Source organism: Lissotriton vulgaris, chromosome 4_1, assembly GCF_964263255.1.
Source record: "Lissotriton vulgaris chromosome 4_1, aLisVul1.2, whole genome shotgun sequence".
In the NCBI taxonomy this organism is placed as follows: Eukaryota; Metazoa; Chordata; class Amphibia; order Caudata; family Salamandridae; genus Lissotriton; species Lissotriton vulgaris.
The window spans coordinates 940491824-940504541 of NC_141691.1; the positions used below are offsets into that span (position 1 = coordinate 940491824).

The 12718-nt window shown below is 42.7% G+C and overlaps 1 pseudogene; it reads left to right on the top strand.

The window, feature by feature from the left end:
* Nucleotides 1-1387: 1387 nt before the first annotated feature.
* Nucleotides 1388-11836, top strand: LOC147722744 (uncharacterized; annotated as a pseudogene).
* The last annotated feature ends 882 nt before the right edge of the window (nt 11837-12718 follow it).

Here is a 12718-nt window from a genome sequence, read left to right on the forward strand (position 1 = left end):
GGTTACAAAGATGACACAGGTGCTACAATAAAGCATAAAAGGCTTTGGGAACAGGTAGTTCGTTTTCAGAAAGAACTACGAAGGACTCACGTGATACACGCATTGAGTCATCGACGTGATGGCGTTCACGTTGCAGGGAATTCATTGGCTAACACAGCCACAGCTGAAGCGGTTCAACCAGCTTCCGTAGCCACTGAAAGGCGTTCAGAAAAACACATAGATGGGGAAACCATGCTGGCGGTAAAAGCCTCATTAAAAGGCGATTATGCAGCATTGCCCCTCAACTATCCAGTCAGTAATACATACATAATTGATGCAAACTCCGTTCCTTTTGCTCGAATCCCTGGAGTGGGGGATAGGGTAATTCCAAACACGAACCAGAGAATGTTCTTATTACAAGAAGCACATATGGGGTTGGGTCCGAGGCACCAAGAGATCCTGAAATCTCTGATGGAACTACAAACAGAATAATGGTGGCCGGGAATGAGCGTAGATATCTACTATTTTGCAAAAAATGCAAGGACTGCAACAGAGATCGCAGTTGTGAACCGGCCCAGCCTGTAGCCCAGATACCACTATTAGATAGCATCAGGCTATCTATAGAGCAGAAATCCAGTCGGAGAAATGTGTCTCCCATAATAATTAAGATTGAATTCACTTAAAAATGTAGACCCAAGCACACGGCTGACGCCAGAACTGTTATAAAAGATTTGCGAGTCTTTATCGGCACATACGCAATTGGCATGCTACATTCTGATCAGGGTCCTGCGTTTAGCTCTCGAGCTTACAAAGAGGCCATGAACAGTATGGGTATCGCATTGCAGTATTCTTCTCCCTTCCATCCTGAGGGAAATGCGGTTGTGGAAAGAAAAAACCGGGACATAAAGCAATCTATAACGGCGAGGGTATTAGGTTCGGGTGATGGGTGGGTCAAACATTTAACAAGTGTCCAATGTAGTCTTAACAATCTGCCAAGAAACTCTCTAAAAGGTCTCACTCCATACGAACTATTGTTCGGAACTAGAATGCATATTCAGGACCTTGATAGTCACACTTTAGTGGTAGAAGAAAGAACCTTTGATATCAAAGATCGTTTGGCTGTTTTACAGGATTTAAATGAAACAAGAAAAAACCTGAGTAACATAAAGTTGAAACAACAGTCGACAGCCAATGAAGAAAAACAACCTGTCCCAGCAAGACCTTTCTGGATTCCAAAGATTGGGGAACTGGTCAGAGAGAAGATTGCAGTAAAGAAGGAATTTGGGCCTTCTTACAGAAAAGCAGTACCTGTCTTAACTATCAACAGAACAAGATCAGTTGTACTACCGCCACCTGGTGGTAAAAAGGAGAACCGAGTTGTATCCATCGACCTGGTAAAACCACAATCATGTGGCCGATAATAAGTAGTAGGCCCAGTGGACTCCCAAGAAATAGCAGAATACCAAAATGTGCAACTATCCAAGAGGTTCAAACTGAGAGACTAATCACATTTGATAAACCTACAGTGCATAAAAAAGGACTATGCAACAATGCCATGGACCTTGTGCCTCTTGAAACACAAATATCACCAGTTCGTCAAGAAACACCTGTCTACAACAATGTAGCCTCGGACTATGCAAATGAAACAAATAAAAATACAAAAGCAAATGAAAATCTGGAAGCAATTCCAACCATTGACAGAACTGCATCAGGCTACTTCATCAATTTCGACAATTTCTCTGAAGATCCAAGCGAGCATGAAGAAACGCCTCCAACAAAAAGTTTTAAAAATAAAGTAATTGAAATTTTTCACCAACTAAAAGAGACATATCTAATTTCACCATGGATTGAATTTTGGATTGTGTTAGGTGTACTTTTCCTCCTGCTTTGGCTCATCATGGTTCTATGTTTGGGAAAATTCATTCAGGGGAAATATAGTACAATGGACACAGCAAGTCAGAACATCAACTTGGTCCTAAAGCCACACACATCCTCTCACATCGAGAAAAGAGAACTATCATCAGTGAACATCACAGCCATTCCAATACCCGGTGGGGTAGCATGGGACAGAACTGATTAAGACATTTTTGGCCTGGTCGAGCTCTTTAAGTACCCTCACCAGCTCAAGATGTCATTAAGTGACTTTGTGTTACCTAGTAACTTCTCTGATGACTGGGACTTTGAAAACATTAATAATATGATGTCAGATTTAGTAATGTCAGCCAAATTTACAGAACATGATTACTTACAGGGTTCATCCAATTATGAAGAGCTATACTGCTGCAACCATTATGGTGATCACTATTTGCATAAAACTGCTCAACCTAGAAATGTTTTATCCTTTAACCAGTGGGAACACTGTCCAACTCCTCCAAAAGGCAGTTCGAAATTTTTTTTTGAAAAATTCCAATACTTCTCAGGGTTTAATAACAGTGATCCAGGAACGTTTTATTTTAAAATGTTAAATAGAACATGAATGAAAACAATGTTGACAAATACTAAATTGATTTATTCAGAACAATTTTATGACAAAATGTCTGCATTAGGTTTCGAATTTTGGAAAAACACCATTGAAACAAAAACAATCTGGGATTCCAAAGATTGGCAAGTACAAGGCCTAGAAGCACTATTTAGGGTCTGCATGATCCCAGAACAAATGATATTTTTGAATGACACAATTCAACAAACTACTTGTCTTGGCCTAGCTAAGATAAAAGACTTGAATACACTGTCTAGTCCAAAACCCACACCTGATAGTGACAGCACTACTGATGTGGAGATAGACGTATCTAATATTTTACACCAAAACAGAACACATACTGATTGGAAAAAGTGGTTGATCTGGCCAACAGACACGAATAACTGTCAAGATAGATTCCTGAACAAAACACAGGGGTTCAAAATGACCAGACCAGACCCTAGATATTCCCAAAGACAACATCCAGGGATAGTTACAACATACAGTGTAGGAAAACTATGCCTTGAGTGGCTACAGAAATCCACACTGGCTGAAATTAAGCAACACTTGACTTTACTTAAAGACGGTGCTGACTTGTGTGATTTCATAATGGGACCATGCAAACAGCGTCAAAAACGTTTCATAGCGGCCGGTATATACGCTGCATACAACAAAGCATGGAAAGTAATGCAAATTGAAACAGCAGAAAAACGAGAAATTGATCGGATAACTTTGGAAAAATCACTTTCTGTTGTGAACAATGGGTTAACGACTCTGTCTTCCAGAATATATTCACTGGACAGCATTGTATCATCTGCTTTTGATATAATAGAGCAGGACTTACCAATATTACAACATGGTCAGTCTCAATTACGTTCTATTGTACAGCTAGGCTGGACGTTGCAAAATCTGTGTTCTGGCTACGTACCATGGCGTTTAATCAACACAACGTCATTATTCGGTATGTTTAACCTTACTGATAAACATATCAGTTTGGCACAAAAAGGAGCAGACTATACGATTCTGAGCATTGAAAAACTCGAGAGATTACCATTGACAATGTCAGAGAGACCTGTCTTTGAATGGATAATACATGGAACGATTACAATTCTGATTGCAACTTTCCAGTTTAAATACTGCCAAGAATATATATCAGCAGGCCAGTATGAAAGGTTGGGTAAAGAATACATCAAATCAACCTGGGATTTACCTTATACACACAGATGTTATAGTGAAGGAAACAAGGAGGTATTTCTTAGTGGTAAAAATTGTAAAAAATCACTAAGTGGTACATTTCTGTGTCAAGGAATTAATTTGCATGGAGCCTGCGATTGGTGTTCAAACAACCTTTCATGTCATCTGCATGGCACACCTGCAAAACAGATAGAGACATTTTTTTAGACCACTTTCTAACGGTAGTTACATTTTAATAAGTGATCACAGCTGTTGTGGCATGCTGCCAGGAAAAGCCTATCTGACAACTGTAACTTCCAGGGCCATTTGCTGTATGCAACTATTGTATCCACGCAGCAATCCAGATATGGGGGCTGCGTTATGGCCTCGGTTAAATATCTCTTCGATTCAAATTGATACTTTAAGCAGAATCAAGTCTATTCTTTTACTAACAACTGTGCCTTTAACATCATCAAAAGAAACATATGATCTGCAAGTTGCAAGGACAACAGCAGAGATACATACCCTTTTATCAACAAATTTCCCCGTACATTTCGTAGAAGTGTTAAGCCAAATCTTAAACATGTCTGGTACCAGTGGCATCGCACATGTATTTAAGACAATTTTTTCGGGACTGTTAGCACCCTTTGAAACAGTTCTGGGCATCTTCCTGAATTTTGTCCATTCTGTCTTCGGCGGGCTACCCTTAATCTTGGGACTCCTGGCAGGAGTTTTATTTTTGCTCCTTCTGCTCCAATATGGCAAGCCAATCCACGGACAAGACTCTAGCAACGATGGAAGAAACAATCCTAGCAATACGATACCAAGACCGTATCACTAAGGTCCTCGGATTGGCCCGGCTAAGAGATCTGAGTACAACTTGGTTTCTTTCATTCAGACCGATCTAGCAAGATTGCATCATACCTGTACTTCGATGTATGCTATGCGGAGAAGAATGCGTGTTGGACTTCTGTCTTACACTACAATCAGCAGTACCAATGGAAATCGATACTTTGCTAGGTCCTGTGACAACTCATGCATCGTGTTGTCCCCAGCGGCTACCGATTCTGATGACGGCATTCGTTGAGACTTCACCACTATGAGTAGGTGGCGGTGAGGTACGAGAGGAAAGCAGCACCAAACAGGTACAGCCTTCTGTGAGCATTGCTGATCCAACCATCGATGATAGCAATCATGCAGAGAACTGCACAGTTGCAGCATTTTCATACTTGGTCGAACTTTCCCCTGATGTGGTAGAGCAAGTTTTTGCAGGTCTGTCTGAAATAATGTTCTCTCCAATCAACGAGAATACCTCTTAATAAAAACAATGAGCACACAGCGTTCCCTGAACTCTGAATTCGGCCTTCAGTTTTTGATAAACAAAGCTACAGAGAATATTTGGAACTTTTTCCCCTGAAAGCAAAATTATTTTTGCCCTTTTTTTCAAAATATTTACCTTTTATTTTTGGCACATGGTACTCTGCTTAAAGTAGAACTATTCTTAGAGAACAGAACTTCTATTTTAGGATACTAGAGACAATATTTTACCTCAGCCTCTAGCACATATGCAGCAATTTGTTTAAACATGTGATGAAATGGTCTCGACCTTCTTTTCTGTATTTAGAGCCATTTCATGTGTAATTTTCGCAATTCATTCAGGTGATATATATATGCATTTATCTGAATGATGACACTGCTTGAATAGCGTACAGTACAAACACTCATTTTTCGTTGCATTTCAAATGCGAAATATGTATTTTGGGGTGGGTCGGAAAACACACATGCATCATTGAATGTTCACTATTGCTTAGTTTTTTTAGTAATGATGGACATCAATCCGTGGAGTGGGTGCCGTGTTCATATCTGGGACCCTAATTCTATATTCCTTATTTATGCACTTGTGAGGTTATAATCAATAATATCCTGATAAAGGCATAAGAATCAGATTCATATTCAGTAATAGCCCATGCAATCCAAAGCACAGCACAGCTACTCCCATCGACTCCTAAAAAGTACAAAGCGTGCAAGCCTCCAGCAGCCCGGGAAAACCCCCCTGCTTTTGTTTTGATTTGAACAAGAACTCCTGAAGTCCAGAAAGAACTGTTAGTTCTTAGTGACATCTTATGTCCAACCTTACCTCAAACCCGGCACCTTCCAGGTATAAAATACCAACATTTGCCTTGAGCAAACACACGGTGGTTTGGAGCAGAGTGGCAATCTACTTGCCCGGGAGCCCAGCTGATGCGAGTGCCCACGGAAGCCACCCCTCCTGTTTGACGCACTGAGAGAGACGCTGTCTTTTTCTCCAGCCGAGAAAATCCAGCTCCGGGGTTTCCAGCCTACCCTTGCGGGTTGCTGGAATATCGAGTCCTGAGGAAAGAGATACCAGACCTCCCACATTCTATTACCAAGGTACGAAGATGATTAAACCCTTAAGAGAATTCTTGATGCAGATTCTTGGCAAAATAATCTTAACCTACTTAACTTAGACTGCTACTTACTCATCCCTTCCCATGTATTAGGCTTAGGTCAGGTACACCGGGGTAGGCTTAGTTAGAAGCACCAGTTGAGTACATTAGTCAATGTATTTATGTATGTATATATTTTATCCATTTTAAAGTAGCATATGGCTAAGAAACCACATCAATGCTTTTACAGTATTATTTCATAATACTACTTTTACTGTATGCCCTTTACTTTACTTTAAGTTTTGCTTGATAAATAACAACTTTTTATTGAAAACGCCCGTCTCTCTATTTCTCTGCACTCTGGTGAAATTAAGTATGCACTGCCGACTGAGTGAAATAGCTGTCTACTGTTTTCACACGACTCTAGAGATATACTCTTATTCTGAGGGAGAAAAGTTGTCATGTTTATGCGGTTGTCGGAAACTGAATCCCTTTTTGTCTGAGCCAGGGAAGCTAATCCCTCCCTATTCATTCGAGAAAAATTCCAGTGACCTCTGAGCTAGCTGGCGCAAACCTAAATTAAGTCTAACATAGTCAGAAGAGACCTAGATGACCTCAGTCCTACGTCTACACTGCTGTTTATGTTATTCCAATGCTTAGAGCCTATTGGGAAAATAGGAACTACACTACAAGAGGTCAAACTGGTGAATGGAATTACCCCAAATTTGGCAGATAGAAGGGTCTTGGTCTAGAAAGCATGCTTTTGTTTATTCGGTGTAAATCTGTTCAGTAGTTTTTGAAAAATATCGAAATTTACACATATCAATATTTGGGAATTCTGATTGTCTGAGTTGTTACGAGCACAAGCTTGCTGCTTATTGGTTGCGAGCGGTTGCAACTAGGACGTGTTGGCCGCCATTTTGTGATTCCATTGAAGCAAGTAAGGGGAAAAAAGGGCAAAAAAGTAGGAAACAAGGGTGGGAGCACTGTAAGCTCTGTGGGGAGTGTGAAGCGAAGTAGTCACTTCTACTGGTCTGAAAGTGCGGTGTTGATCAGCGTTACATGTGGCTGAGATGATATGCTGCTACACTTGGGTATGAAACCGAGAGCCTAAACCGTGAGCTCATTCTTGTAAAGTGATGTGCTCTTGTCTTTGTAGCATACGTGTGCAAGTAGTGTTAGTACGCGTTCATACCATACCGGGAGTGGGAAGTGAACTACTAACCGATATCATGGATTTATACTATACCGGAAGCGGGAAGCGAAGTACTCACGCCTACCGATGTGAAGACTCTGGGATCAAACCGTGCTGATTGCTGTAAAGTGATGGGCTCTGGGTGCTGTAGGATACTATCCACTCTAGTGTAACTGTGTAAGTAGTGTTAGTATGCGTTTATAGTATATAGGGAGTGGGTAGCAAACTACTTTCTCCTACTGGTCTGAAAACCCAGGGATTAAAGCGTGATGCTAAATCGGGAGCTCATTGCTGTAAAGTGATGTGTTCTGGGCGGTGCAGTATACCTGTGGAAGTTTTGTTAGTTTGCGTTTATATAATACAGGGAGTGGGAAGCGAACTACTCACCCCTACAGGTCTGAAGATTCCTGGAAGAAACCATGATCTCATTGCTGAAAAGTCATGTGCTCTATGTAGTATTCCAATGTAAGACATAGTATGTAATGTTAGAATATAGGGCTTTCATGAGGAGAATCTTGGGGAGTCTGTATACGGTGCTGGAGAAGACGGTTGCCTTGCTGTCTACTCTTGTTGATGGGTGTTTAAGGTGTCTTTTTTTCCTGCAATACATGTACTTATCGGATCCACTGCTGTCTGCTTCTTCACTACATAAATTTGGCGACGAGCGGAAGAAGGTAAAAAGAAGGCAGCACTCACCAATAATTCAAAGTTGCTTGCATTGTGCTGATGACCCGTTTTCTTTGTGTAGCTGTTTCTGCTCATCCCAGGTTCGTCGGCTCATTGAACAATGTCATCTGACCTCTCGTAGGATTTATATTTTTAGATTTTGACTCTTCACTACACTCTGGTTACTGTAGTACACCTGTGTGTTTAGAGTTAGTATACGTTTATACTAACCAATGCATCATGGTCCTAGGGAGCGGAACCTCCCAGGAGCAGCTCATACAATGTCCCAGGATGTGCATTTGCGGGACATGTATGTTTGCTATTAGAGGGCGGGGGCATGGCTTCCACCCTGTGATAGCAAATCCTTGTTTGACTAGTTGAAGCGAGAGGAGGAAAACCTTGTATTGCTTTAATAGAGTGGATCTGGATGGTAAAAATGGAGAAAAAAAAGCGGGGTCTCACTTGTTGATTTAAATTAGGCTCCTGGTGGGTAATGTTCCTTGGCTAATCCTAATATTATATTGCGGGGTCTCTGTAGGACTGGGGATCCTAATGTCACATGTAATTTAGGCACAAAAGGGCACAGAGATGTTTCATAGCGTAGGGGATCGCCACCTTCCCGGGTATTGTTTACTAATTGTTCGGGGTCTTCGAAGCCAACTGAAGCCCTGGGATCGCCACCCTCCGGGACTTTACTTAAATTTGCAGGGTGAGCCTCAGCAGTCCCTGAAGTCGCAGTGGTGCTAGGCAGTGCCTTATTGGTTCTGTAATCAACCAGGCAGTACTCATGGTGTTATAAAGTAATACATGCATAGAACCCTTGCAGTTGTAGAGTTACACAGGCTTCATTTATGTAATAGTCTATTGGTTTATACTTGGTAGGTACGCCGCTAAATTACAAATGTTTTCTCTCTAAACCTCCTATAAACAGACGATTTTCACAATAAACTACAGACAAGTGTTGTCAGAAAAAGACCTATACACTCACTTATTTATTGTTAAAAAATAATCTTTATTAAAACAACACAAATAAATGGAAACACAACTTTATTAGAACAAACAACAGTTTAACATGAAATACGTGGGTGGGACTCCGCTGGAAGCAGCGTACAAAACCTGAAAGACAAAAACGAAACATAAGTATGTGTGCCATGTGGAAGAGGAAAATAAAAAAGGTAGTTGTAATGAAAGGAAGATAGTGATAATGGGAGGGCAATGGAGTGGGTGGACGGGAGAAGGGGAGGCAGAGTCAAAAGAATGGAGATATATGCGGGCATCCCCATTTCAGATAGTACCCCCCACAGACGGTCCCGGGGCACCAGGTCAAAGGCAGTCTTCAGGTCGATAAAAGCGAGATAAAGACTGCCTTTGCCTAGTAAGACCACCTTCCAATATAAGAGCAGTAATCTAAAGGCCTGCTCTATAGTCCCTGTGCCGGTCCTAAAACCTGCTTGATAATCCGAAAGGATTTTGTTATCATCAACCCACTGCAGCCTCTCCCAAGGACCACCTTTCAAGTGACCTTCTGGGTGGAATCAATTAAACTTATCAGGCGGTAGTTGGCAGGGTCATCCCGACTCCCTATTTTTGAAGATCGGGACGACCTCTCCCCCTTCCATGAGTCCCGGATTGCCGCACCGTTATTAATGGCATTAAGTAGAGTTGAAATAAGTCTCCCCCATTCGCTAAGGTTGAGATGGAGCAAATCCCCCGGTATCCCATCTGGGCCTGCTACTAAGGATTTTATCACATTTTCCACTTCCTTGGGTGTGAAGAAGTGGGCTACGCTCTCCCCAAAGGATACCATTAAAGCTGGTAAGGACGGCCCCTGCCTGACATCCAAATCGGTGGTATATAAAAGCAAAAAGTGATCAAGCCACGTTTGGCGGTATTGTTACACGTGATGAGGGTGCTATCGGGCCTATTTCTAGCCCTTACTAACTTCCAGAAGCCACTAGAATCCCTCCCCGCACTGGCTTTTTTTAGATCTTGCCAGTACTGGTCCTCCCAGTCTTTCCTAGCTTCGCTGATGGACAACTTATATTCTTTCCTGGCCATACGGATCAACTCGGGGGACTTAAGTTTGACTGCTTTCACAAGAGCAGTTTTTGTCTGCCGGCATTTTTTGGAATACCAACCCGAATTACCCTTAAGTCTCTGGCACTCCCTTCCAAGGGGACCCTTACTATGCATTGTGAATAATTTGCCCAAAGCAATAATAGTATCGCAAAAGAGTGGAGATAGTTCTGATGGATCCAGGGTAATAGTGTCCAGCTTGGTCACAGCCGCTGCCATAAGTGCCCCTATATTCTGGATCTTTCCCTCATCCATGACAACTTTGCACCATTTGAGGCGCCTCCCACAATTTGACGGACAGACTTCTGAGGTTGGCAGTATTTTGGGGGTTCCAGCGGACCGTTAGTATGCGACAACAAAGAGTGCAAAATCAAAGAGAGTGGGTTATGGTCACTGACCACAGAGGGCAGGACTTCCATGCCATACAAGAAGCTCCAGAGCTTGAAATCCAGGAGGATGTAATCTATTCTTGAAGAATGATCTACCCTGTTGAACGTGTGGGCTCCAGAAGGGTCCGAGATTGTTCTGCCATTTACCTCACTTAGTCCAAATTCCAAAGTTAAGGTGTTAAGCTGAATGGCCCGGTGGGACCACCTCTTTATGGGCGAGATCACTAAAGATGGTATACCCATCCTAGCATCCTGGTCGGAGGTGTCTTAAATGTCCTCTGCCGCAAGGAGCTCGAATGTACAATTTAAGTCCCCAGCGATCAAGACATACATACCATTGCTACACTGTCTAAGTTTGCCTTCCATCATAGCGATTATTGGAGAAGGCGAACCACCTTTAGTACCCCTAGCGTAAATATTAAATATTTCCAACGTACGCCCTCTCCTGGGCCCCCTAACTGAAATCTCTAGCAAGTCTGGAGAATTGATTTCTTTTTGCCTAATGTGACAGCCAAGTGAAATCGAAACCCATATGAGGAGACCTCCTGAAGTGCGACCTCTCCCTGTAGGGGGTGGAAATGCTGGTACGAAAAAAGTAGTATAACCAACCTTATGACAGGGCTCCATGCTCCAGGTCTTTTGAAATACACATATCGCAAAGGATTCGATAAGCGTATTCCATTCAGGAAGATTTAGCTTTCTGGAGATGCCCGCTATATTCCAGCTAAGAATCCTAACATTGGAATCCACCACTGCTGACCCGACAGGGGGCTGTATATCAAGCATGCTGGTCCTGATTAGGGTCTCCAGTGGTGTGCCATCAGGCTTGAAAGGTTGCCGGTTGCTCACTGAAGGAAAAGTGTCAGAAGCTGGCATACTCGTAGGAATTGGAGCGTATGGCAGGGATAAACTGTCAGGAATATGCATGGGCCCAGGTGGCACGCTATACTCACCCAGCTCACTACACCCAGAGATAAGTACTCCAAATAATGACCTTAAGTAAGGGGAGTGTGCACCATGTCAATAGCCACGACCCATCCCGTGTTCGTCTAGGTCTACGTTGAAAGTAGGGGCCATGTGATCATAATGGAAGTTAGGATAAAAGCCTCTTTCCCTCCCACCCCGGGGCTGATAGCGTGCATCCGGGGTGTGTGCTGCTTGCAGTTGGAAGTAGCTTAGGTCATATGTGCCAATACCTGATCTACTATGGTCATATTGATAGTTGCAGATATACCTTGCAACCCTGGCATCCCTAAAATTAACTGAAATGCAATCTCCCAAAGTGTCTTTAGTCCTATTTCCAATCCAGCTGACCCTTCTGACATGAAGGACCTGACCATCAAGTTGGCATGGAAGAGGTCTGTTCTCATTTAACCAAAACTTAGTTTTGTTTTTGAGTTCATTGTATAATTCTTGTTTGCCATCTTTCAGCTGTGGGACCCCTGTAAGCACAACTACAAAGGGTAGGCATTCTGGTGGTAAGTTAACATGAGGAAGGTTAATGTGATAATTCGTGGTTGGGACAGGCTTCTGTACAAGTGCAGGAGGAGAACATCTATGACCCCCTCTAACTTCCATGATGGTATTAGTAACCTGATTCTGCGTGGATGCACTTTGTCTGGGACTTTTTTGCCCTTTGGCCATGTTTGAATTAGAGGGTGATCTAGTTGGGTTACCAGTATGGGTTGAAACAACTGCTACTACAGCGTTCGCTCCCAAATTAGGTCCATGGTCTACCTCTGATGCTATTGGTGCCCTCGTCTCTATAGGTGTGCAATCCACCCGAGAAACTTCCTTCGCATTAGACGTGACCTACCTGTTCTTGGAGTGAAGTTTGATTAAAGACTTGAGGGAAAAGAAGTTGTCGAGAGTGGCTTGCTCAAATCTATCCCATCTCTATGTCAAGACCTTCACCCTCTCAAGTACAGGGAGTATTTGGGATTTCATCAATTTCTCTATTGGGGCAATTGGGGGAATCTGGGGTAAAGTGCCTGTGTTAGAGATTGGCTTTGGGCTTACATTCTCCAGCTCTCTTAGAGTGCGCATAGACTGACCACTGGAAAAGGAACTTCCTCCTCCTCTAGCTGGCATAAGGTTTTCAGTCCTCCCAAACCCCAGAGATTTCACACTTCCCTTAGAGCCTTTTGTCTTAAACTTCTTAGAGGTTTTGGGACAACCACCACTTAGCCCACTTATGGCTCTTTTCCTTTTGGTGGGTGCTACTCTCACTCCTGTGACAGCCACTGACTCTAATTGCACAGGAGATCCCTCGGGGATCAAGAGGATACTGGTTAGGTCTTGATCCTCAGGGGATAAGGATATGGCAGGCCCGATACAGATGAAGTGCCAGATTGTCTATGAGGTTCTAAGGCAT